Below are 26,766 nucleotides of genomic sequence, written 5' to 3' on the forward strand. Positions count from 1 at the left end.
TTCAGAAATCCCATAGGAAAAAAATCCTAACTATATATACCTACTGGCGACTGCCAGTAGGTAATATGTATATATATATATAATTACACATATATATGTAATTTATATTTAGTGTGCGGCTTACACCACCTATTGTAAAAAATGTTACTAGTGTGCAAGGCACAGATAGTCAGCCAAGGAGGGCACAGTAACTTTGGCTAGGCTGGTTGAGTGGGGGAGATGAAAAAGACGAATTCAACTTTCAGTTCAGTTGTTGTTTTTTTTTAAATGAGAAATTGGTGGCAGTTTTTTGCAATATAGAGCCTCCTCTTCCTAACAAAATTAATGTAAAGATCAAGAACATGTCTCCCATCTGTTGTTTCATTCTCATGCAGTGCCTCCAGTAAAGATTTAAAGCTAAAACGTCCTTATATTTTGGATCACTTCCATGGAGAAGACAGAGACAGAAGGACATCACAAAGTTGGAACAGGTACCTACTTGTGCTAATGAGTATTGCCAACTAAAAGATTAATTGTGTTGATATGGAAGAGAGGGTCTAGTAAGCTACACTTGAAAATATAATGTTTACAGGAGATCATTCTGCATCAATGCTCGCCTTTCACATAATGGGATATATACTTTCATTTTCTTTTCATTAATTTAGGACCATCATCTCTAGGTTCTTCTGTGACAAGTCCATTTATTTAACAAGAATAAACTAATACACAAATTATTTTCATTTTCTTATCAACAGTAAGGGGCCCATTATGATATTGGGCGGATCGCGGACACCGCTGGCACAGTTGTGGCGATCCGCCTGCCAAATGTCCCTGGTTCACCCCCGCCATATTAGTATGACGGGGGCACTAGTCGGATTGCCAGCCGGGTGGAAAAGGGACTCAATATGGTCGCGGTGTCTTGCATGCACCGCCATCCATATTAGGATACATGCCTTTCCATGACGAAGACTCCTCTATGGAAAGGCATGTTGGAAATCTCCGCCGGGGTCCATTGCGGGCCCCGGGTGGTGGGGGGTATGGGTGGCTGCACTGGGGGTACCCATGGTATTCCCATCATGCACAAGGTGGCATGCACCATGTGGTGCCTGTCACTTTGTGCATGGCAATGCACAACATGCGCATTGACATTGTGGTGGGTGCTGTTACATCACCGCCTGCCGCAATGTTAATGTCGAGGATGTGCCCACCAGTGTGGCGGGCATATTCTGATTGCATGGCGGGACCGTCCGCAAATTTGGTGGTCAGTCCGTACTTCATTGCGGTTGTCCGCCCGCCATGGTAATAGGCCCCTACAAGTCTATATCTTTCAGGTGAAATACATCTTAAAGTGCAGTTGACAATGATCAGCAGAAGTACCTTTGCCTTTCTGCTTTATTAGGAAACAAAAGGAGTCAAAGAGGCCTAGCCCTGTGGAAATGAGAAGTGCATTTTTTTGAAAAATGCAGAGTAGTGACTCAAATGGCAAACCTTAATTAAGCTGTGGACTTGTGGTCTGCATTGCTCGACACAGCAACATTTTGTTATTGTTAGAGTGATCAGCCATGTATGTGCATCAAACTAGTTGTCTATGATTGGTGGTATGAAAGTTGTTCTTCTGACTTCTTTGTAAATGGCACACCACTGCACCAGCCTTTGACCTCTTGCAGCACAAGCACCATCATAAATACCTTGACTATCAAATATTTTTGCACTCCATAGGCCACCTCATCTGTAAGAAAAATGTTCTTTAGAACTCCAGCTAAGTGGTTCAGCCAGATAGACATTACCACAAGAATGCAGATGCACCCTTCATTTGTATACAGTATAACTTTTCTTTTCCTAACTATAACTATTTTATGAACTGTGTCCTTCCTATTTCGCATTTTTCAAGCCTTGGTAGCAAATTAATCAGATAACATTAGAGTCTGGGGCAGAAGGAGTGTTTGATGCTGGTGACCGAACAGTCACCTTCTTTTTCCACAAAGGATACAATGGGTTCATCGACTTGATGAATGTGTGTGTTGTCTATCTCTTGTGTGTGTTGTCTTCTCTCACCTTTCCCTAATTCCCCCTACCCATTCATTAATAAAAAAACATCACCCTCTTGCCTTAGGTTGTGTAATCAGTTGTGTTAACTTCCTCTTGCAACAGATCTCACACTTAGGGCTTGATTCTGATGCCCGTTGGAAAGCTTCCCAACAGAATCGGTTTGGAAATGGTTTCCGATCCACCCAGATCGGCAGATTCCCACCGACGGAGTACGATGCATCCGGATATTTCCGGATACAATTTGATTGGACTCCTATTGACGTCAATGGGAGCATATGTTCCTAACCGCATCATATTTGGGCCCTCGTCAGGAAGACACGTTCCCGATCTGATTTGGAAGGAGAAAATGCTGTTAGGAGGCCTTCCTAACCCCATCAGAATCAGGCTCTAGGTGGGAATGCTTTCCTAACCGCATCAGAATCAGGCCCAGAATAGGGAAGCTTTGGCTAAATTGATGCTAACTATTAAAGGAGGTGGTTATAAAAACTGACGCTTGCTTCCTACCAAATGTTCATCGTAGATTAGACTTAATTACAACAAGGTATCTCCAAGGCTGGGTTGTGGGCACTTTTTTCCACAATCTATGCACCATTAAGTTTACTTAAGTAACCTTCTACTGAGTTCCCCTGACACTTCCTGAGACTTGAGGGATTCTTTAAGCTTACATTGGTAAATAACAACATGATGATCAGTCTTCTCAGCAGAGCTGAGAGGTGTTCCAGGGGGGCATTCAACACCCTGCAGACATCCTGCTTTGCAGTTTAATGGCCTCATCTCAACATTCCTTAGTTACTTGTACTAACAGTAATTGAACTGGCCAGCACAGGGGCATATCTGCTCATGCAGCTACGTCCACTCATGTAGTGTAGTTCACCCTGCCTTATGGTTTTAAGGCCTGCTGTAGGGGTGGCTTTCCTATACTGTATACAGTGTCTGTAGGCATGGCCCACAGGAACGTGTGCTATGTTGTGTTTTCACTTTTGTCTGCAGCAAGACATGCAGCATGCAATGGCAGTCTGCATAAGTTAGGTTCAGGGGTCAATACGTGATACAACTCCTATGGGCCGTGTTTAGTACTCATACCATAGGTACCAAGGGTACTATTTGCTAGGGACTTACAGGGGTCCGAAAGGTATTGAAAATTGAGGAAACAATTATACAGTTTTAGGAAAAGAGATCTTGCACTGGGGAACTGGATAAAAGGAACATAGTGCACTTTCTGTCAACATTACATCTTATGCCATAGTGCAGGTGGGTCTGCGTTGTGAGAGGATAGGTTTTGTGCTGGAAAGGGAACCCTCCAATTCACAAAATATGTGTTAAGGTATTCCCACTTTGTATGTCTGATGTACAATGCCCAATTGTGTAGCTAGACCTTTTGCCGCCCATGGCGGTCCCCGAGTTTGCCACTTGGCAATGACCGCAGGCAAGAGTGTAGAGCGAGTTGGATGTCTGCAGATAAAAGTACCACCCAAAACTCATGCTGGGGATGACCTCCTCTAATCCCCAGGCCTTTGCTACACCACTGACAATGCCTGCTTCGAGGAGGCACACTATTCTGGTGCATATCCCTTTGTGCAATTCTTTGCATATAGGGATTTGCAGCAAAATACATGGTTGTTTGCATGAGAACAACCATGCACCACCAGTGAAACATTGGTATGCAGACAGAATACTGAGATTGTAATGTCAATTTACACAAATATCGAGTTGAAAATATTGTGACACAATTACATCGACAGCAAGAATATTGTGGTCAAGAATATCAACTTTAAGGTAAGAAATATTGTTTAAAAAAATATAGAAGCCATTAATATTGATTGCAAAAATATAGTTGTTTGAAATATCGATTTTTAATTTGTGTTATGTAGTTTAGAATGTATTTTAAATGTATGTGCTCTATTTTTTTGCACAAGTATTGTTTTGTTTTTTAATATATGTGTTACATTTTTAGTAGTTATTAATTTCATTTTTTTAAATGTTGCATTTTTTAGTGCTGTAGCGGGTTGTGGGTTTACAGGGGAATGAGGTGGGAAGTTTTTTTAATTATAATAAATTAATGATTATTTTCTAATTATTAATATTTATTTAATTTAGATTTTATTGTGTTAATTGTAGAAGTGATTTATTATGAATTATTATTAATTGGTTGTTGATTATTATTAATTAATTGGTAAATAATTATGGTAATTGTGTTGGTTTTTTTTTAGGACCGGGTTGTGTGGATTATAGGGGTAAAGGGTGGGAAGTAATTTAATTATAATAAATTATAGATCTCTTTCATGCATTAATATTTATTTAATTTAGATTGTATAGTCGTAATTGTGGGAAGTAATGTATTATTAATTATTAATTATTTGGCTGTTAATTATTATTAATTACTTATGTTAATTGTGTCTTTTTTAGGTATGGGTGGTGGGGTTTATAGGGGTCAAGGGTGAGTAGTAATTTGTTTTTAATTAATTCATAATTATTTGGTAATTAAGGCTAATTAATTCATTCAAATTTAAATATAACAATATAGCAATCATGTAATTAATTTTAGATGTGAGTTGTGGGGTTTATGGTGGTAAAGTGTGGGAAGAAATGTATTATTAATTAATTAATTACTAGTTAGTCGTTAATTATCGAAATTGTGTAATGATTTTTTGGTGTGGGTTGTGGGGTTTATAGGGGCAGAGTGTGGAAAGTAATTTATGTTTAATTAATTATTAATTAGTTGATCATTAATATTAAATCATCAATTAATAATTCATTAGGGTAATTGTTTATTTTTGAGTGTAGGTTTAGTTTCATATTGATAATTATGTTAATTATGGAGGTACAATTAAAAAAAATTAGATGTGTGTTCTGAATTGTGTGGTGTTATAGGGTAGGAAATAAAAAAAATTACATTATTGTAATAATGAATGTTCTGTTTATGAATAATTTCTAATTAAAGATAGTTATTTGTTTGTAAGTAATTTTTTTAATTTATTTAATGTAATATTTCTAGGTATTTATCATATCTTATTAAAATATAATATGTTTCTTTATATTTTCATTTTTGTATATGTTTTATTATTTTTATATTTTTTTTATATTTTGTGTTGTTGTTAATATTTTGTTTCTTTTAAATTTTGAACTGACTCCAGTGGGAATATACATTTTTACCCCTCCACTGTCAAACACTTTCTCTATTATTGCACTAACTGGAGTGGGAATAGTATATTTTACCCCTTCGCAATCCAACACTTTCCTATTGTTGCACTAACTGGAGTGGGAATAGTATTTTTTACCCCTCCGCTATCCAATACTTTCCCTACTGTTGCACTAATTGGAGTGGGAATAGTAAATTTTACCCCTCCGCTATCCAACGCTTTCCTTACTGTTGCACTCACTGGAGTGGTTAATAGTAATTTTTATTCCTCCACTATCCAACATGTTCCCTACTGTTGCACTCACTGGAGTGGGAATAGTCATTTATATCCCTCTGCTATCCAACACTTTTCCAACAGTTGCACTAACTGGAGTGGGAATAGTAATTTTTACACCCCCGCCATCTAGCACTTTCCTTACTGTTTTTTAAATCGCAGGGTATGCGTATGGTACGCGTATGTCGGGAAAAAGAAAAAAAAACTAGAAGCTTGCTTTATTGTTAATTAGCCCCAGGGGGCCAAATCCAGTGGGAGATGTTTTTATTTATAATGGGGGCCCAGAGGGACCCCCTGTCGTAATTTGACGGTGATCGGGTTAGCGTTAAGCTTTGCTACACGTATTTCCCTTATCTTGACGATGGTTGTCGGAAGCCATTTTGTATGTATTGGCGGCCATTTTATATGAATGCGTTGCCTCGTGGTCAGCATGCCCTTTTGTCCTTCCTCTGTACCACTGACCACTCGAGTTTGCCCAGCAACAGGCTATTTTTAGTATTGGTCAAGCTCACACATGCGCAGTTAAGTCTGAACAGTCATCACTTAGGAATGTCCCCCAAACTGACAAGTGGTGTTATAACTCCTCCCATGAGTTGGCTGTGTTCCAAAAATGACCATATATGTACCTAAACCTCTGTAACTGTGTTCCGCCTACATTTTTATTACTGTAAAACTGTATAAAAGAAGGACTCGCACCGATGTTCGGGGTGATACTTCTTGCATTGCCGAAGGGTGCTGTAGGAATGTACCACCACCCCATGGGGTCTTAATAAACTTGTCTTTTGCATTTTCTAGTTTCCGTGCCAACATCTGTTATGGTGTAGAGGGTATTCTACGGAGTATGTAGGCCTGGAGAACCCAATACCACAAATTGGCGACCACGAAGGGACTCATCGGCGACTCGGATGCCCGAAGGAGAGGTCGTGACGAAGGATTGGAAACTCGCCATGGACGCGTACGCTGCCACTGAGTGACCCGAGACTTGGCACCCACGGTGTTTTCTTCCTTTCCTTCTGATCTGACCTTCCAGGTGGCGCCGGTCCTCGACTGAGATCCTGTTCGTTCGAGTTGTCGCGCAGTGCCGGTTTAGCTGATTTGATCAAAGACCTTGGCAGTTGGAACCTGGATATCTGAGAATTTGGTAAGCTTGTGATTGGTAAGATAGTCTACGGACGCTTACTGTGGCTCTTTGAATATGTTTTGAGTTAGCTAACATTTGATTCTATGATTTGAACTATATGTGCAGTGCACTTCACATAGGCGGGCATGTAGAGATATTTCGCTAAATTTGTTTTTGTTTGAACGGCACATTTGTGTGGAGTATATTAAGTGCCATTTTTGTGGTATCACGTTTCCATGATACTTTTTGAACATGCCTGTTTTAAGCACACTTCGAGGAATATGCTGTCTTGGAAATGGTACCACTTATCGATTAAATGAATCTCAGCCGGCTCCCCCAGAGGGGACTCCCAATCGGGAGATGTATGTCAAATTCGGTCTTCCCCCTATATTATACAGTAAATTATGGAATAAGTACACCAGATCTGATCCCGAGTTGCAATGGCCACTACATGGGTCGTTTGATTTACGAAAGGTTCAGTATGTGGAGCAATGTTTGTTTCAGCGCAGGTCAAGGCAGGATATGTTTGATTGTGTACGAATGTGGGAGAAAGCAGTGCGTGAACAAATGAAGCGTGAAATAGCCTTGGCGGAAAAAGAGCAGCGTAAGGCTGCTCGAGATAAGGCTTTACAGCTGGAGGAGAAGGAGTTGCAGGAGAAGAAAGAGAGGGAGGCACGGGAACGTAATTTGCAAACGAGTGGTCAATTTCCTATTCGACGTCCGCTTTACCCAGTCCTTACTAATGAAGTTGATGATTTTTCATTATTAGATTGGTGCCCGCCTCCGTACGTTTTGCCTACGGCCCCGGACTCGGACTCGGACGGAGATGATCGAGGGAGTAAGAGTATGAGGTTAAGTGCTAGTGTAACTGCGGAGTTGCACAGTTTTGCTCGCAAGCTTAATTTGAACAAAATAACTATATCAGAGATTAAAGATGAGATGAGAAAGTGGTCAGAGCGAGAACGGTTGTATTTTGTAAACACTTTTGGAGATGAAGTTGTAGAACGATTTAGGAAACATTCGCCCGATTTAGAGCCTAAGGATATATCAGTTCATCGTGAGAATATGAGTAAAGGTTTATTTGTTATTGCAGATGCGGATGAATTTTTCCGACGGTTGGTCCAGCTACGGGATGAGGCGTCCAGATTGCGGGAAGCACGAAAAGCATCAGACGTGCCTGCGCCGGGGTCGACGGAGCAATCCAAAGAGTGTTCTATCTTTGGAGCAGATAAGCGTTCTACAGTTCATGTTATGCCTATGCGTAAAGCTGCACCTTTGTATGTCCCCCCCAAAGGGCAAGGTACAAGTGATGATAAATTGTCCGGGGATGCAAAGGGTTATTTTGTATATAATTGGGTATATACACCTTGGAATAGAGCAGATGTTATGGCATTGAAAAATGCTTTACCTGATCCTCATAAAAATCTGGCACCTTTCTATGAAGGAGTGGAAGGGGCTATTTCTTCATGCGTTATGACACTAGTTGATATCGATCTTTTCTTTGGGTTAATATTGCTCCCTGATATGTGGAGAGTGATTCGTAAGTTTGATGATCAAGCGACTTTGGGAGCGGATTGGAAAGTTTTAGCCCAAGCTGATTTAGATAGGGAGCCTGCATGTAAGCCTTGTCAATTAATTTTAGATCTCCCAACAGCTATTTTGAACAAAATAAAAACGCTTGTTCCCCCAAAAAAGATTGATTGGACTATGTTAGCCTCTTGCAAACAGAAACAGGATGAGTCGGTGTCTGACTTCTTCTCACGTTTTGAAGAAGCGTTTCATGATTACAGTGGGCAATTATTAACGGATGACACGGGTAGGCATTTGTTTGTCGATAAGTATGTGGCTAATCTCCTGCCGGAGATTGCAAAATGTTTGAAAACTAGTGAAAGTTCCTGGACCACGGCGACCCCTGCATCCTTGTTGACTATGGCTCAGTATTATGAGCGACAGGAATTAGAGGCCAAAGAAAGTACTGATAAGAAAGCGAAGGAGTTAAAGACGAAGGTGATGTTGGCTCAGGTTCGTGCTACGCAGCCAAGAGGGAATGATAGAGGCAGGCGAGGAGGGTATGGTACGTCTTCTGGTCGTACCGACATTGCTGAGGATCAATACATACTGTAAAGAGTTTGGACATTGGGCTTCAGATTGTCCGGTGCTTCGTGAACAACGTAATCAGCGTGGTCGAGGAAGTGGAAGGACACGGAATAGTTATTCGGGAGCGAGAGGTGGAGCAAGTGATCGTGGTAGGTTTGAGGCGAGGGGTCGTGGTCAGGATGATCAGAATACTTTTGATCGACGGAAACAGTACCAGATATCGGAGGGTGAGAATGTGGAGTCTCAGGACTATGTACATGCATAGGATTGCGTAGGATGGGGTGTGGAATCGGTTGAAGTGCCAGTAGATCAAAGAGGTCCATATGTATCAGCGGGCGTTTTGGGTTCTACTGATCAGTTTGTGGTTGATACAGGAGCTACTCGTAGTGCTCTGTCTAAAAACTTGGTTCCAAGGGCTCCCCTGTCTGGCGAAACGATTACATCTATAGGGTTCGATGGAACACCCTCTCTTAGCCCATTGTCACAACCTCTTACGTTTTACATTGACAGATTCTTTGGCCCGTGCCCATTTTTATTGTCGCCGAATACTCCAGACAATATTATGGTCATAGATTTGCTTAAATATTTCCGAGCAACAATACGCTGCGCTCCTGAAGGAGTGCGGGTTATTTTGAATGACAATTATCCGGATGTAGGAAGACTATGCACTATGCAAGAAATTGAAGAGTTAGCCTCTCTCCCACACACGTTAGGGGCTACATCGGACACGGATGTGGGACAGATGCTCATTCCACCTATTCGAATAACTGTTAAGGAGGGTGTGTCTCTGCCACGTGTACCACAATACAAAATCTCTAGGGAAGGTGAAATTGCCTTGACTCACATTGTTCAGGATTTGATTATTGCAGGAGTAGTGGAGGAAGTTCCCTACAATGTTTGTAACAGCCCGATTCTTCCGATCTTAATGAAAGATAATGATGACAAAGTCTATCAATTTATTATTGATTTGAGGGAAATCAACAAAATTGTAGTGCCCCAGTACCCGGTGGTGTCTGATATCACCACCTTACTTACTTTGGTTCAACCCACTGCCACTACGTTTTCTGTAATAGATCTCAAAAACGCCTTCTTTTCCATTCCCATACATTCCGATAGCAGATATCTATTTGGCTTCACATTAAATAATAAATCGTATAGGTTTTGTCGAGTTCCTCAAGGCTATACAGAAAGTCCTAGCATCTATAGCCAGGCTTTAAAAAGACAGCTTGATGCTTTTGATTTGCAGTCTGGAGTAGCTCTCATCCAGTATGTCGATGATATTTTACTTGCTGCAGATACGTATGAACAGTGTGAGGAGAGTACTCTTGCTTTGCTCTCTTTTCTTGCTCAGAATAATCACAAAGTGTCTAGGAAAAAACTGCAATACTGTAGACCAAAGGTGACCTACCTCGGTCATCTTTTGTCTAAGGAGGGGCGTGCATTAACATCTGATCGAATTCAAGAAATTTTAGATACACCAGTCCCTTGTACTCAGAGAGATGTGCGTGCCTTCATAGGTTTAACGTCCTTTTGTAGACAGTGGATAATGGGGTTTTCGCACATTATAAAACCTTTGTTAGCATTGTTGTCCAAAACTACACCAATGCCTCTTGATTGGACAGATGAATGTCAGATTGCTTTTGAACAATTGAGACAAGCCCTTTGTTCTGCACCAGTGTTAGGTACACCAAATTACACGAAGATTTTCACGTTGTATGTACATGAGAAAGATGGGTGTGCATTGTCAGTGTTAGTGCAGACACACGGGGATAAGCAGAGGCCCTGCGCATACTTTTCGGCAATACTTGACCCTGTGGCACAAGGATTACCTGGGTGCTTTCGAGCAGTTGCAGCAACAGCAGTGGCTATACGGCAGAGTGAGGGGATAGTTTTGTCACACAAATTGCTGGTGTTAGTTCCCCATGTGGTAGATGCACTGTTAAACCAAACAAAGACCCAGTATCTTACTAGTGCATGTCTAACAGGATATGAGCTCACACTGTTGGCGCCCCACATCACACTAAAGTGATGTGCTACCCTGAACCCTGCTACTTTATTGCCGTATCCAGTTGCTGAGGGCCAAGAGGAAGAACACCATGATTGTGTTTTCCTGACCGAAGAACAAACAAAGGGTCGTGTCGACTTACAGGATACGCCACTTCCAGATGTGAATGGGGAATTGTGGGTTGATGGGTCGTGTTTAAGGCTGCCAGATGGCACAACTTCTGCAGCATATGCAATCACGACACTTAAGACAGTGGTAGAAGCAGCACGAATACCACAGAAATCGGCCCAAGCAGCGGAACTAATAGCCTTGACAAGAGCCTGCGAAATGAGTGTTGGCTTATGTGTGAACATTTACAAAGACAGCCGGTACGCCTTCGGAGTAGCGCATGATTTTGGCCTACTCTGGAGAGAGCGTGGGTTTTTGACTTCGCTTGGAGTACATATCATGCATGGAGAACTAGTGCGTAATCATTTGAATGCGTTACTTTGTCCAAAGAAAGTGGCGATAATCAAATGCAGTGCACATAAAAAGGTCACTGACAAAGTGGGACAAGGAAACGCTTTTGCAGATAGCATAGCGAGAGAAACTGCTATGTTACGAAATGCCTCGCCAATGTATATAGTGAAATCACAGGCTGAGCGATGGCATGATGCTAGAGAGGAGATACAAGACATTCAGAAATCAGCGTCTGAAGCAGAACTTGCAACTTGGGCAGCAGAGGGAGTGCTGGACGATGAGGGTTGTTGGCGAAGCAAAGATATGGAAAAATGGAAATTGCCTGCAGCTTACTTGCAAGCGATGGTCCAAATGACACATGGATTGGCACATGTTGGAGCTCTTGCAATTACTCGATTGCTAACATGAGTTTGGGAGCATGCTGAGATTGCCAATACGGCCAAAAGGGTAGTGCAGACCTGTCTGATATGCTTGCAGCACAATCCTGCGAAAGGGACGCATACTCCGAAAGGAGGTTTTGTTCCACCTACTGCACCGTTTGAAGTACTGCAAATGGATTACATTCAGCTTGAGCGTTGCAATAACCTTAAGTATGTCTTAGTGGTGGTGTTTGCTTTCAGTAAATGGATTGAGGCCTTCCCCACGAAGGATAATACAGCGCTGACAACAGCTAAGGTTTTGCTCAAAGAGTACTTCCCTCGCTACGGTGTTTGTAAATTTTTGTGGAGCGATAATGGTCCTCATTTGGTGGGAAAATCGTGGAATATGTGATGAAGGGATTGGGAATTCAGCAGAAATTTCATGCTGTATTCCATCCACAGTCAGCAGGTCTTGTTGAAAGATATAATGCTACTCTGAAATTAAAACTAGCAAAGATCGTGGCATCCACGTCTTTGAAATGGCCGGATGCTCTGCCTTTGGCATTGCTATCTATCAGATCAGTGCCCCATTCCCGAACTGGCCTCACACCTTATGAAGTGGTGTTTGGAAGGCCTATGAATATATGGGGAGTTCCTAAGCCTCGATTGTTACATGATGTGCCTTGTATAATGATGAACGATTATTTGGCACGATTAACAAATGATTTACTTTCCATTCATCAACAGGTTCGAGAAGCGCTCCCCGACAATTCCATTGGAGAGGCTCACAATCTTCGTCCTGGCGACCATGTGATGGTCAGGTCCTCTGAGAGAACAAGCAGCTTGGAGCCGAGGTGGCGTGGCCCTGAGCAGGTGATGCTTGCAACTCGAGCGGCTGTGCGAGTCACCAACAGGAAGCGGTGGGTGCACTCTACTCACTGCCGCCGTGTCTCTCCGGATCTGGTGAACCCAACTGTGCTGTCTGATTATCGAGACATCTTGGACGAGGAGAAGAGCCCAGCTGTAACGTCTACCGAATCAGAGGGAGCCTTCCCGGACCACACTGTTTCTGGAAAAGAGAGATACAACCTACGACCACGATAAGCAGTTGTTTTGTGCGAGACTGGTTGAGTTACCGCTCCAGGTTTGTGAAACGGAAGCCGGGAATATCAAGGGGGGGGGGATCTGTTCTGCCAAGTGTAGCGACACCCGTCTTGAATCTCGGAGAAGAAACCAACGGCTACCTCGGAGCTCAGCACTCATATTTTTATTTTTTTGTTGTTTTTGAGACATTTTTGAACTTTTGAACTATGGCATCTTCTGCAATGCGAAACAAGAGAATTCTTGGTGCAGTACTATTTGTTTTGACAATTGTTGTGATAGCTGTGATAGCTTGGGTAGTAGAACTCTTGGTGCCAGAGAACATTTATTGCCAACTACCCCGATTCCATCTGAACATTTTCAATTTACTCTGCCTTTTCATGAAGAACGACATAGACAGACTTATTTGAATAACAGCTTTATTCAGATTCTGCATCACACCCACAATATGACTAATACTTCGAACTGCTGGGTATGTGGGATGCTGCCTGGACATCAAAAGAAAGGGGGCACACCACTTATCCCACTCCCGTTTTCCCATAATGGTTCTTGTAATGCCTGGTATACACTTTTATTCACTTTGCGATGGCCAACGAAAGGTGGGCTGCTTTTTCGACTCAATAAAATCTGCTTCAACGATCGAGATGGTTATCCACAAGCTGAAGGAACTAAGTTTGAATGGGAGGAGTACCGCCCCGACAAGGTGTCAGCACCACGAATTTATAGTAATCAGAGGAATATAAATATGTCCAGTTTGCATGTGATTACTGTTATTGATACAAAAGCTGATCTTTGTGTTCGTAATAAAGGTACAATCCCAGTAGGAAGAAGTGAATGCAACACCACTCTCACCTTTGACACACCAAATGGCATTACATTTGTGGCCTTCCGAAATACGTACTTCATATGTGGAAATAAAGGTTATCACCGTCTCCCTATAGGATGGTTAGGAACATGTTATATATCTTTTGTATTACCCCCTGTGTTTATTGCCCCACCTATGTATCATAATAATTCCGTTTTGTATCATGATTTTATATTGAATAGAGTGAAGAGAACACTAGTTCTTGAAGATATTGACCAGACAGACACTGCGTTACAACAATATGTTGATTTTAATTTAGGCCTCTTTTCATTTGTTGGAGCTGCTTTGAATAGTCGAAAAATAAGACGGCTGACACGTGTTGTAGAAGCTGTTGCTAAGGAGACAGCTTCTGCTTTAGGAAACTTAACAGAGGAACTTCAGATTACTAGAATTGTAACGCTCCAAAACCGTATGGTGTTAGATGTAGTATTACCTGATCGTGGAGGAGCATGCCGTATTATCGGAAGTAGTTGTTGTGTATACGTGCCAGATAATTCACCTTCTGTGTATGATGCAATATCTAAATTACATAAAATTGCTGCTGAGATACATCCTGATAATGGTACATGGACATTCTCGGGATGGTTTTGGTCATTACTTAGTACATGGGGTTGGAAGTTGTTGACGATTCTATGTGTAATGATTGGGATATTATTCTTTCTTTGCCTCTGTATCCAGTGCGGCCCTGTGTTATGCTCTATGTGTCTATCTGCTTGTATTCCATCTAAACGAGCTATTGCTAAAAATGAACAAATGATTCATAGAGAAGTAGTACAAATTATGTCTATTGATATTGAAGATGAGTACCCTGATTACCTCCACTATGAGGTAGCTTCAGCTAAACGCTAAAAGGGTCGTCTGTCGTAATTTGACGGTGATCGGGTTAGCGTTAAGCTTTGCTACACGTATTTCCCTTATTTTGACTATGGTTGTCGGAAGCCATTTTGTATGTATCGGCGGCCATTTGATATGAATGCGTTGCCTCGTGGTCAGCATGCCCTTTTGTCCTTCCTCTGTACCACTGACTACTCGAGTTTGCCCAGCAACAGGCTATTTTTAGTATTGGTCAAGCTCACACATGCGCAGTTAAGTCTGAACAGTTATCACTTAGGAATGTCCCCCAAACTGACCAGTGGTGTTATAACTCCTCCCATGAGTTGGCTGTGTTCCAAATATGACCATATATGTACCTAAACCTCTGTAACTGTGTTCCACCTACATTTTTATTACTGTAAAACTGTATAAAAGAAGGACTCGCACCGATGTTCGGGGTGATACTTCTGCCATTGCCGAAGGGTGCTGTAGGAATGTACCACCACCCCATGTGGTCTTAATAAACTTGTCTTTTGCATTTTCTAGTTTCCGTGCCAACATCTGTTATGGTGTAGAGGGTATTCTACGGAGTATGTAGGCCTGGAGAACCCAATACCACACCCCAGCCCCGGTGACCACCACCCCTGGGGCTTTAATGATATGTATGCGAGGGGCCTCACAGCCCCCCCCCGCAGCCCTGGGGACCGCCACCCCCGGGGCTTCTTTTTTTTTAACCTGTGTGTGGGGCTCAAGCCCCCCACACGCCCTAGGGACCGACACCTCCCTGAGCCTCTATTATTCAAAATAGGGGGGTCTGTAACTGACCCCCCAGGGACCACCACCCCCGGGGCTTTTATATGTTGGGAGGGGGCCGCGTGGCCCCCCTCCTAGAGCCTTGTGGTGGCCCTGGGGACCGCCACCCCCCAGGGCCGGCTCCTGCAGTGTCCCGGGGTGCCTATCCCTGGGACACTGCTGTTTGCTATGGTAGGACTGGAGCCTCGTGGTTCCCACCCTACCATAGCAAACTGCTTTCTTCTTTGGAAGAGAGAGCAGGAAACCTGCTCTCCCTTTCAAATAGGAAAGCATATTGCTTTGCGTTAGGGGAGCAGCATGTGAGCTGCTCTCTCTGACGAAAAGCAATGCCGGCTCCTGAAGGACGCTGGGAGCCAGCTGGGTCCGTGGGGGCGTTGGGGCTCACCCCACGGTCCCCAACTTTTTTTTGAGCCTGGGGGAATGGGGTCCATGCGGATAATAAAAATTTGTGACAGGGGCTATTTTTTTTACAGTAAAATTATAGTACGCCTACCAAGCACTGCCGTATGACGTATGGTGCGAGATTCCTAAGTCGTCCCATACGCGTACCTAAGCTTGCAAAAGAAAAATATTTTTCAGATATTTATCAAGTTTATGGGGGCCATTAGGATGGCGGGTGGACTTTGCCTGCCCGTCATCCTCATGGTACCTGGGACCACCTGCCATAAGGGCGGGGGTCCCGTGGGGGTATTAGGATGCGCCTGCCACAGTGGCTGGCGCATCCTGCATTTTTAACATTGTGGCGAGCGGTGCTCTCAGCACCGCCTGCCACAATGCTAAAAATGCATTTATGCATTTGCATACACAAAGCGGCAGTCACAGGGCAGTGCCTGCCGCTTTGTGTATGCAAATGCTGGGGGGTACCATAGGTACCCCCCATTAGCACACCCGCAGGGGGACCCAAAGTGAAGACCGCCTGCCTTTCTGTGTTGCAGCCCATGCTAATATGGTTGGTGATGTCACCATATGAAACCTTATGAAACCTTTACCGCCCCGCGCCTTGCGACCAAGGTGGAAAAGCGGCGGATGGTCTTACCGTCTGCCGCGGACCGCCCAGCCATTCTAATATGGCGGGGGGCCATTCTGGTTAGTATGGCGGGTGGATTGCCCCTGCCAAGCCGGCAGTGGCTACCGCCAGCATGACGGGGGCAATACGCCCGCCATCCTAATGGGCCCCTATGTGTTTAGATATTAGGTGGCTCTAAAAAGAGCCCTTGTGTTTATTGGGAGATTTTAGTCCCTACAGGTAAGTACCGATGCATAGTCTAAAGTTCAAGAAGAAGACTCTGTTCCCCTCATCTATAACATGTACACCATCTCTCCTATAGATGCAATGCATATTGAAACACAGACTGTTGTTGTTAATGGACCCCATTCTATAGTCTCGGAGAAAAGCAGAAACAGATTTATTCACATGTTTCCTAGCTTTCTCAATCGGTGGACAAAATTGATTGGACCAGTTCCAATTTTGCCTTTGGCATATATTAGAATAGACAAAGGTAGTTTGGGGGAAAAGTTCTGTAAAAGTGTTCTTCTTAAACATTTCCAGACCTACCCCAGTCAAAGTGCCTAGGTCATTGCCACCATAGTGCACAATTATGAGGTCAGGGTGTTGGAGATGCAAAAATGATTTCACCAATGGTATCAATTGGTGCCACTTTAACCCTCTCTGTCCAAGCCATTTAATGTCTACATTTTGTAAACCTAGGTCTTTGTGAAATCCTTACTGTTCTGCGTAGCTTTGACTCCAGAGAATATAGCTGTGTCCCACAATCCACACTCTAAGCATCTTGAAGAGAGGTCTGGATGCACTCAGATGGTCTCTGTAAATGAAAATAAGATTTTTCTAAAATGGTGGATAAGTTTATTTTTGCAAAAAGCAAAGAAATGATTGGTTGTTTTAAAACATTTTACACAGAAATCTAGGGTGCAATTTCCTGTTTTTTAAAGGCCTGATATATTATTGGTTAACAAAAAGTGATAGAAAAGCATGTTACTTAAGATAAGCTTGTATATTGACAAGTCAAGCACACTTGCTGTTCTGATTTGCAACATTGTTTGATGAACTTTTCACCTGTGTGCTTAGTTAAGTATTCCCTGAAGTGTTTCTATGGTAACAGGGTTGAAAGTTTTGTCCGTTGGAAAGGGTTAAAAAGTTCAAGCAATAGAAAAGTGTGTTTTGTTTTGATTTAAAGCGGGAATAAATGTGATTTGTTATTTATTTGTATATGTGTATAGATTGGGTGTGTAGATTGACAGGAAAAGTTTGCTATTTGCTATTGAACCTCCTAACCCTCTAGGGCTACTCAGGGTGTTTCACAATGATCCCCAAGGTCAAAATATATATATATTTTTTAAATCACGGAATAAGCATAGGGTACGCGTACGCCGTGAAAAAGAAAAAAACCTGAAGCCCGCTTTATTGTTAATTAGCCCCCGGGGGGGCCAAATCCCAGGGGCAATGTTTTTAACACGAGACCAAGTCCCCACAGAGTTCCCACTTTGTTCATTATACAACTCTTGGAAATCTGCCTGACCCAAAATTTCTTCATGTACGAATCTCAGTACTATCAACAGGTACAGGGCACATCCATGGGGGCTATTTTTGCTCCTACCCTGGCGATCCTGTATATGGATTGGTTAGAGACCAATACCATCTTGTCTCCCACTAACCCCTTCCAACAAGGAATACACACGTGGAAGAGGTATATAGACAACATTTTCCTTATCTGAGGTGGCACTATCCCTGAGCTCCAGGGTCTACTGCACTGGCTCAATAACAATTGTAATGGCCTCACATTTACCATATCGCACAACCAGAACAATATTGCCTTTCTAGACCTCAATATTCAACATCAAGATGGCTCTCTATACACCTCACTGTTCCGCAAACCGATGGAAAGAAACACCTTACTGAGTTATGACAGCTGTCACCCCAGGGCCCTGAGGGACAGCTTGCCATACTCTCAATTTCTGAGACTAAGAAGGATTTGCTATAAAAAAGAGGATTATTTCTGTGAGGCCAACATTCTATCTGAGAAACTCATGTCAAGAGGTTACCCGAGGCGCTTGATTAAGAACTCCATGAAAAAAGCCTGGTACTGTCCGCGAGTAACTCTTCTTGAACCCAAACCTAAACAACCATCTGAGAAATTGGTGTGTGTTACCACTTACTCACCAATTTCTAACCGCGTTAAACAATGTGTCAAAAAGAATTGGCACATTCTAAACTCTGGGCTGCTTAATTGGGATACCCCCTCTTTGCCTTCAAGAAAAACAAAAATCTTAAAGATCAGCTAGTGAGGGCGGCATTACTATCAGTAAGAAATGTTACTCTCCACGACCACTGGCAACTACCACCACTCCTAGGCCACTCTAGATGTGGCACCTGCGTTGTGTGTGACGTCTCAGTAGATGGCAAAGTGTTTATGTACAAGGATGTGAGAAATGTATTGAAAACATTCACTAATTGTAATAGTCAAAATATCGTGTATGCCATCTTTTGTCCATGTAACAAGATATATGTGGGCCAAACTAAACAAAAAATTAAGCTGAGAATCTCCCAACATCGGAGCAGAATTTGCTGCAAAATGCCCAATGCCCCATTGGTTGAACATTTCGAGGAAAAAGGGCACACGGAGAATGACATTCGCTGGACTGTAATCACACAGATCATCGTGCCTCCCAGGGGTGGTGACCTCACCCACCTACTGAACAGAGAGGAACTGAAATGGATTTTAAAGACGGACAGTCTTAACTCTGGGCTCAATTTAAAAGATGAATGGACTGCCTTGATTTAACTTTGAGTTCTGAGTCAACCGTTTAATTTCCTTGCAGTATTTATTGTATTTCAATGTGTTGTTTAAACATGTCACTGGCGCGTCACCCCACCACCTTGGTTGTCGATTTTAGTCCCACCTTTATTCCTATACCCTCACTCCCTCACTCACTAACCTAAGATGGCGGCTAACCCAGTCCGTTTTCTATTTTTATGCTCTTCCCTAACGCTTGGACCAATCAAGTGTGATTATTAAGGCTTGCCTCGCCACTCCACTGTGAGCATGCCAGGAAGCAAGACTGACCCGACTGATCCGGTAAGCTTAACCTCCAGCCCACTGACGAACACGCTTTGTTCGCTGGGTTTACCGCTGGTCCTAATGTCTTAATTTGCCCCCAGGTCCCCTGGCTGCCAACGGATACCACTGAGTACCGCGGCAACTGCTGCCCGATTGTGGTAAGACCTATCCCTGGTTTTTACTTTCACCACCTAATGGCTTTTTGCTGGTTCCCCCCTTAATTGCCTCCTTTATCCTGTAGGGCGGTCAATCCTTATCCGGTCTCTATCCCGCGAGGCTACTTGGTAAGCATGACTTTGGAACTGACACGGCCCCATCGCCTTCACTAGTTTTAAACGCTGGCGGCACGTTTTGTCAACTCAACTCGCCGTTCCTGGCCCCATTGCCTTCACTAATTTTAAATGCTCGCGGCACGTCTTGTCCACTCACCTTGCCGTTCCGGTCGCATAACGATACTGGACACACGTTCCTCCCTTCTCGCCTGTACCACACGTAAGGTTAGTCACTCCTTGCGGTACTTTACTACTGTTCACGACGGGCTCGCCCACCCAGCATGTGGCTAGTCCGCCCTCTACTAGCACTTGCGCAACTCACCTACGTATTGTAAGTTGTTTGGAACCACTCGCACCCATGCACAATTAGTATGTCTTCAAGCATTGTCAACTTTTTCCAACGGCAGGTGTGCATTCTTCACTAGGCTGTTGCACCTAATTTTTGCACTTTACGGGTATTGCGCAGCACACTGGTCACCCTAAGTCACCTATTGATGTTGTTACTATAGTCTCTATATATAAATGTATATATTTTCTTCCCCTTTTTTTCCCCTTTTAGGCATTTAGAGGCTAAATCATTTAAGGCTTTCATTGTAATTGTCCTGATGATGGACCCCGTGATTTAATAGGGGTCCGAAACGCCGTCGACCTTTTAAAGCACCAAAACTTATAAACGTGATTACTATGTGTTTTAAGGTGCTTAGTTGTTATACTCTGTGCAATTGTATTCATGTCGGAGATACTTGCTTTGCCTTATAAAGCCCTTCTTTGCTTTCTACATCTAACCTTTCTACCCGTTCTGTAAGTGCTGGGCACAGGCTTGTGCTCCACACTGGATGACTTGTGGAAAGTACTCAGTGTGATTTAACTACATGTACCTTGAGTAAAAACTCTGAAAGACCACTGTCCCGCTGGACATGTCTTTCCAAATATAGATTGACTCTGTCTATACTTTATTTGTTCTCTAATCTCCTGTATGCATGGGACCAATGTTGTTTGAAAAAAAGTACGCTCCCCGAGGTCCCTGCTGACTGAAATTGGGGCCCCTTGTTGTAAAATTAACTGGATTCAAGCAAGCCGGGCTGAAGACGGCTTGAATGCCAGAAACCGGTCTTCGGAAGCTTGTTTCCGGTCCAGAGAAGACATGGCTTGGCAGTTCGGGCTGGACTGTTCCCATGAGGCACAGGGTCAGACTTATTTGCATATAGCCATGTCTGAACTGGGGTGGCAGAGTGGGCTAAAGAACTGTGATGGATTAAACCCAGATCTTTTGACTGGGTGTGAGTGTTTGATTGATTCAGATGCTCCGTCCATCACCACCCCCTTTTGTACATCAAACAACTCAACAGGCATAGCCCCACCCCCTCCGGGCAACACAGAAGTGAGGGATTGTGCCAATCAGCCAAACCCTCATACGGAGGTCTGTCAAAGCCCAACAGGCCTGGAAATTATAGTTCAATCACCTCCTGCATTAAACAACAAGAGAGCAAAGAAAATCAGTGGTATCAGTCAAGGACCAAGTACCCGAGACTGGGGCTAACATAATTAAGGGATACCTAGCCCCAGGCGGGCAGTAAATCAGTGGCCAAGCAGTACAGCCAATCCAAAGTTTGGCCCAGCAACCAGATCTATGCCAAGGGACTTTTGGTTCTAGTCACAAAGCAAGCATCTGCAAAGGAGACCTAAATAATCAGGGCAAAGAAAACCAAATTTGTAAAACAACTTACAAGGTGATTCTTTCCCCAGATATCATATCAAAGGCCAACATGATATTTTAAATAGGGGCAATCTACTCAGAATTTTTAAGCACATCCCGTCTCTTACGGAAATACAGTCAAACGACTTAGTCTGGTGTAAGTTCCTAAGTCTAACCAGCGTCTCTCATGGTGAATCAACCTCGATTGGGCTGAGTCGACACGCCAAAGTGGGGCTCACAACAGATGAAACAGCAAAAATGGCTGCCTGAGGTATTGACATAGCATTTCCCATACCAGAGAAATACCCACATGTATTAGCAGTAACTTCTCCAACAAGGGAGGTTTTTTCGGTTTTAAGGAGGACGTCCGTCAATCAAATAGGGAAAAGCTCTGCCACGGAACCCAGACTGTACAACGCTTACAAGATAATAAGCACAGCAGAGCAAAGGGCAGTTTTCCACACGGAACCAAAGCACAACGCAAGGCAAAACACGCTGATTGGTCCGGGAGGCTTAAGGCCTCGACAGCACATCTAACATTAATAAGGCAGCCAGTTTTTTGATCAAGAATAAAAGAGCGGGGAATATCACTCTTCTGTCCATCCTATCGTGGAACGTCACAGGGCTAAAAAGATTGCTCCGTTGTAAAGCAGCATGCATGCACCTTCGAGAAAATGACATTCTCTGCCTACAAGAGACATGGGCCACTGAACCTCTAATTCTCTCAGGCTACTATGAGATTCACACTGCAGAAATAAAAAGCAACATCTTTGGGAGAGCAGCAGGTGGGCTCTCAATCTATATCAATAACAACCGCAAAATAGAGGTAAAATCAATAGAAATCAACTCCCCCAACCTCCAAGCAGTACTGATCGGTGGATTTGAAAGCAACAATAACTCAATTAGACTGCTGATAATCAATTGTTACATAAATCCTGCCATAAGGCAAAAAAAGCAATCATTAAAATCATTAACCAAAAAAATGGACCACCTTATAAACAAATATGCCTCTCATTTCCCAATCATCGTAGTGGACATGAACATCAGGGGCTTGGGAGATGGTACGAGGAAACCTCCAAACATAACAGAATTAGCGCCTATACATCGGCTGCTTTTCGAGCATAATATGGTTTCCACCCACGCCTCCAAGAAAGCAGTGGACCCTCTATGGCTTCCCTTGCCCACCTTCAGGGATAAGTCAACAATTGATTACATCTTTATCGTCGAATAATTGCTAACATACTTTAAAGACTTCGAGACGGGAAACAGGGAGGAAAGTGATCACAGGCCATTGAGGGTCACCCTCGATATAAATGGGAAAACTGCAAAACACCCCGGAACACTGGGTACCTCACCCAAGGCAGAGCACCACACAGTACTGAATAGAATAAAATGGTCCACAAAACTAGTGGCCAGATGTAGGTAAGTAACATTTACCGATTCTTAATTACCGAAAATTACCGAATTTTACCGATTCGGTAATTAAGAATCGGTAAATGTGAGGGGTGGGTATGTAGGGAATCCAGATGTTCCCTTTTACTGAATCGGTAAAAGTCGGTATTTACCGATTCGGTAAATACCGAATTGGTAAAGCCTATTGATTCCTATGGGCTTCAAAGCCCATAGGAATCAATAGGCTTTACCGATTCGGTAGTTACCGAATCGGTAAATACCGAATTTCACAAGGGTGCAGGGGGTGTCACTTTGACACCCCCTGGCACCCCCTAAACAGGATTGGGTGCCATGTGGCAGGCATACATGCCCTAAGGGCAGGTCTGCCTGACACATGGCATAGGTGTGCATGCACACATGTGCATGCACACCAGAATCGGTATTTTACCATGAAGTTGGATTTCATGATAAAATACCGATTCGTTAAGGCCTTTGGGACTCAGAAGAGTCCCACCTACATAGAGAATTTACAGAATCGGTAAAATTACCGATTCGGTATTTTACCGAATCAGTACTTTTACAGATTCTGTAAATGTAGATTTACCTACATGTGCCCTTGGATTTAAGCCCCTACATACCGATTGGCCATTTACCGGTCGGTAACGGCCGAAATCGGCCATTACTGGTCGGTAAATGGCCTGAAACGGCCACCTACATCGGGCCCTAAGTCTAGTACTCATGGAGTAGGTCACTCAAAAAGAGCAGTGCCAAACACTGGCACCTCCCCTGGAGCACTGGAAGGAATTACTTGAGGAACTAAAATCTGTGCTAGGACAGGTCAGTGGCAACCCTAAAGCTCAGGCCCTCCATTTGCAAAACCATTTATTACAACCAAACCCCAGGGACCTAGAGCAAACCAAACAGAGTCTCTCAAAGGCTTTGAAGGCGAGAAGAAAAAAAGTCACAAATCCCCTCATACAGGAAATAAAAGCGCTTCGAGGAGGACATAGGAAAAAAAATATGGGAAATTCGAACAAAGAAAATTGAGGCCGAGTGGCTGAAAATATTCAATATGTTTAAAGAAAAGGGACACACTCAACTCTGGAGACACATCAGACAATTGTGCCACACCGGTCAAAGCAAAGAAAATGGGGTGGCAGCCGCTTAGTAGGTTAAGTATGTAAATCAACTGTACACAACAGACCAGGAAAGGACAGACACCCAAGAACAACAATTCCCACCGGCAAACGAAGAAGAGGACAATAGACCATTTATCAATACAATAGAGATAACCAACCTGATTAAGAAAATGAGAACAGACAGAGCACAGAGTCCTATCGGAGTGCCAGCGGCGGTGTTCAAAGTGTCTCATGGATTCTGGGCGGACCGGTTAAACCCACTCATCAAGTATGCCTTTGAAACAGCCTCCATTCCATCATCATATAAAGGCTCAATACTTTTCCCTATACATAAAAAAGGTGACTGCACAAAACCCGAAAATTATCAGCTTGTGGCTCTGCTAGACATCGAAGCAAAGGCATATGCTAGAGTGTTGCTGAAGGAACTAGAAAGCTGGGTAAAGGAGCACAACATTCTCCCAAACTGGATTTAGACCTCATTGCTCCACCGTAGACAACATACTAGCACTGGGCTATCTGTCCAGACGTGCGACCCAGCCCTCTCAACCCTCTTTGTTTTGCTGCTTTGTAGATTATAGTGCAGCATTTGACCGAGTGGATTGTGGTAAATTATGGAGAAAACTCACCAACTGGGGCATTCCTCAAAAGTTGCTAAAGGCTATAATGGCTCTATACGATGGGACCTGCGTACGCATCAAGACCAGCCAAACATCGTTAACAACTAATGTCCCAACTAATAATGGCCTCAAACAAGGGTGCGTCCTTGCACCTTTACTCTTTAACATCTACACATCCGATCTGGGTCAAGCCCTGGAGGGGGCAAATCTAGTTATTCCAAAGTTGGGGAATGTGCGACTTCAAATCCTCCAATACGAGGACGATCTTGTTATATTGGACCACACTAGGACAGGTCTACAGAAAGCCTTAGATGCGCTACATAGATTCAATCAAAAGAATAATTTACTGGTAAACCAGGAGAAGACCAAGATCCTCATCTGTGGGAAGTACCATCGAAAGCAAACAGCTCAATGGCGCCTAGGTGACCATCAAATCAGATCTTGTAAAAACTATAACTATCTGGGTCTCAGGCTAACGGAAGGGGCAAAATCAACAGCTCATTTGAAACACCTAAGAAACAAAGGGGCCGGAATCATCTGCAGCTTGAGAAGTCTTAACCAAAAACTACACAGTCCATCCACTGAACCCATTCTGAAAGTCCTAAAAGCAAAAGTAGTGCCCTCAGTTAACTACGGCCACTTAATATTTCCTGGTGCCCTTACTAACTTTTTCTTGAGTTTCCAAATTTCCGTACACAAGAAAGTATTAGGAATCCCACGACATGCCAGGAGAGCCAGAGTAAGGCTGGAGCTGGGTCTATCTCACCCAGATATTTCCTGCCTGGGCGACACTATAAAATTCTACATTATTGCCCTGAGAGCTCCAGCAACAGCCTTGAAAGCGCAAATCAAAACAATCTTCGAAGAAAGCGGATCCCCATGGCAAGCACAATTGTCAGTAGCCACAAATCTGCTAGAAATAGAGGTGCCAAACTTGGACAACGCTAATATTTCAATAGCTGCTTGGAAAAGTGCTGTGAACAGACAGGTCAAGCATATATCACACGTAAGAGTCCTGGAAAGTCTGCATCACCATCCAAATCTTTCTACATTGGATGTCTCCTACAAAGTGGGAAAATCACAGCCTTATCTTGAGCAAGCACTATCTGTCCAAACCCGAAAAAAGATCACTTATATAATCAAAGCTGGGTCCGCCCGGATAAATTAGCAGCATGCAGACTTTACAATTACCATCAGGAATCCTGGCTCCATTTGTTGTGTTGTTGCCCAAAGCTAGCTAGTGAGAGGCACCGTTTGGTCACCCCAATCTGCAGAGCTCAGGGCCTCACACGATGCAGAGAAATCTCTGACTTGTGTTTTTCTTCAACCTCAACTCAAACAGTAGCACAGCTGGGGAAATTCATAAAACTAATTCGAGCTGCACTGACCGCAAAAATAGAGCCTCATAAAGAAAACAGTCGGCCCTGAAGTATGGGTGCTGTGGACACAACACCCATTTAAGAACCAAGGCTCTTTGTTCTTAAACTGGATAGCCAGAATGTGACACTGTTCTTAAGGTTTTATGTTCCACTAGTTCGTAGTAACATTCAGGGAATTTAACTTATTTGTATTTTAGATAATTTTTTATATTGTTAGTATATTGTAATGATTTTAAATAATCGAACAATAAAATACTTTTTCACGTTTTTCACTGTCCTCTCACTCTCCCTCTCTGTCCTCATACTCCCTCCTCTCTCCTTACATTCATCTTCTCTCCTCATTCTCCCCTCTCTCTCCTTATACTCCCGCCTGTCGTCATACTCTCCCCTCTCTCCTTTTACTCCTCCTTTTCTCCTCATACTCCCCCTTCTCCTCATATTCCTCACTGTCCTCATACTCTCCCTCTCTGTGTTTATTCTCCCCTGTCTCTGCTCATATTCTTCCTCTCTCCTCATTCTCCCCCCTCTCTCCTCATACTGCCCCTTCTTCTCATACTGCCTCCTCTGTCCTCAAACTCCACCCTTTCTCCTCATACTTCCCACTTAACAATTCCCCAGTTAGTATACATAAACTGCTGCATACACTCTGGGGCGACTTTACAAGCACTTTGCGCCTCTTTGTTGTTGTACTGTGTCACTTTTTTGATATGCAGCAAATTGCATATGTATTTGCAAAATGAGTCAGGGTTGTCCACTGAAATGTAGTAGTTATATATGTATGGAATGTGTGCAGTCACTTTACTGTTTTAGAGTAGTAAATGTGTGTACCATATTCTCTCCCTTCTCTGCTCATAGTTCCCCTCTCTCCTCATACACACCCCTCTCTCCTCCCTCTCTCTTCTCAAACTCTTCCTTCTCTCCTCAAACCCCAATTTTCTCCTCATATCCCCTTTACTCCTCATACTCCTCCATCTCCTCATACTCCTCCCCCTTTCCTCATAGTACCCCCCTCTCTCATAACACACACCCTCTCTTCTTATACTCTCCTTTTCTCCACATTCTCCCTCCCCTCTTCTCATACTCTCCCTTCTCTCCTCATACACACCCCTCTCCTTATACTCC

Source organism: Lissotriton vulgaris, chromosome 6 (genome assembly GCF_964263255.1).
Source record: "Lissotriton vulgaris chromosome 6, aLisVul1.2, whole genome shotgun sequence".
In the NCBI taxonomy this organism is placed as follows: Eukaryota; Metazoa; Chordata; class Amphibia; order Caudata; family Salamandridae; genus Lissotriton; species Lissotriton vulgaris.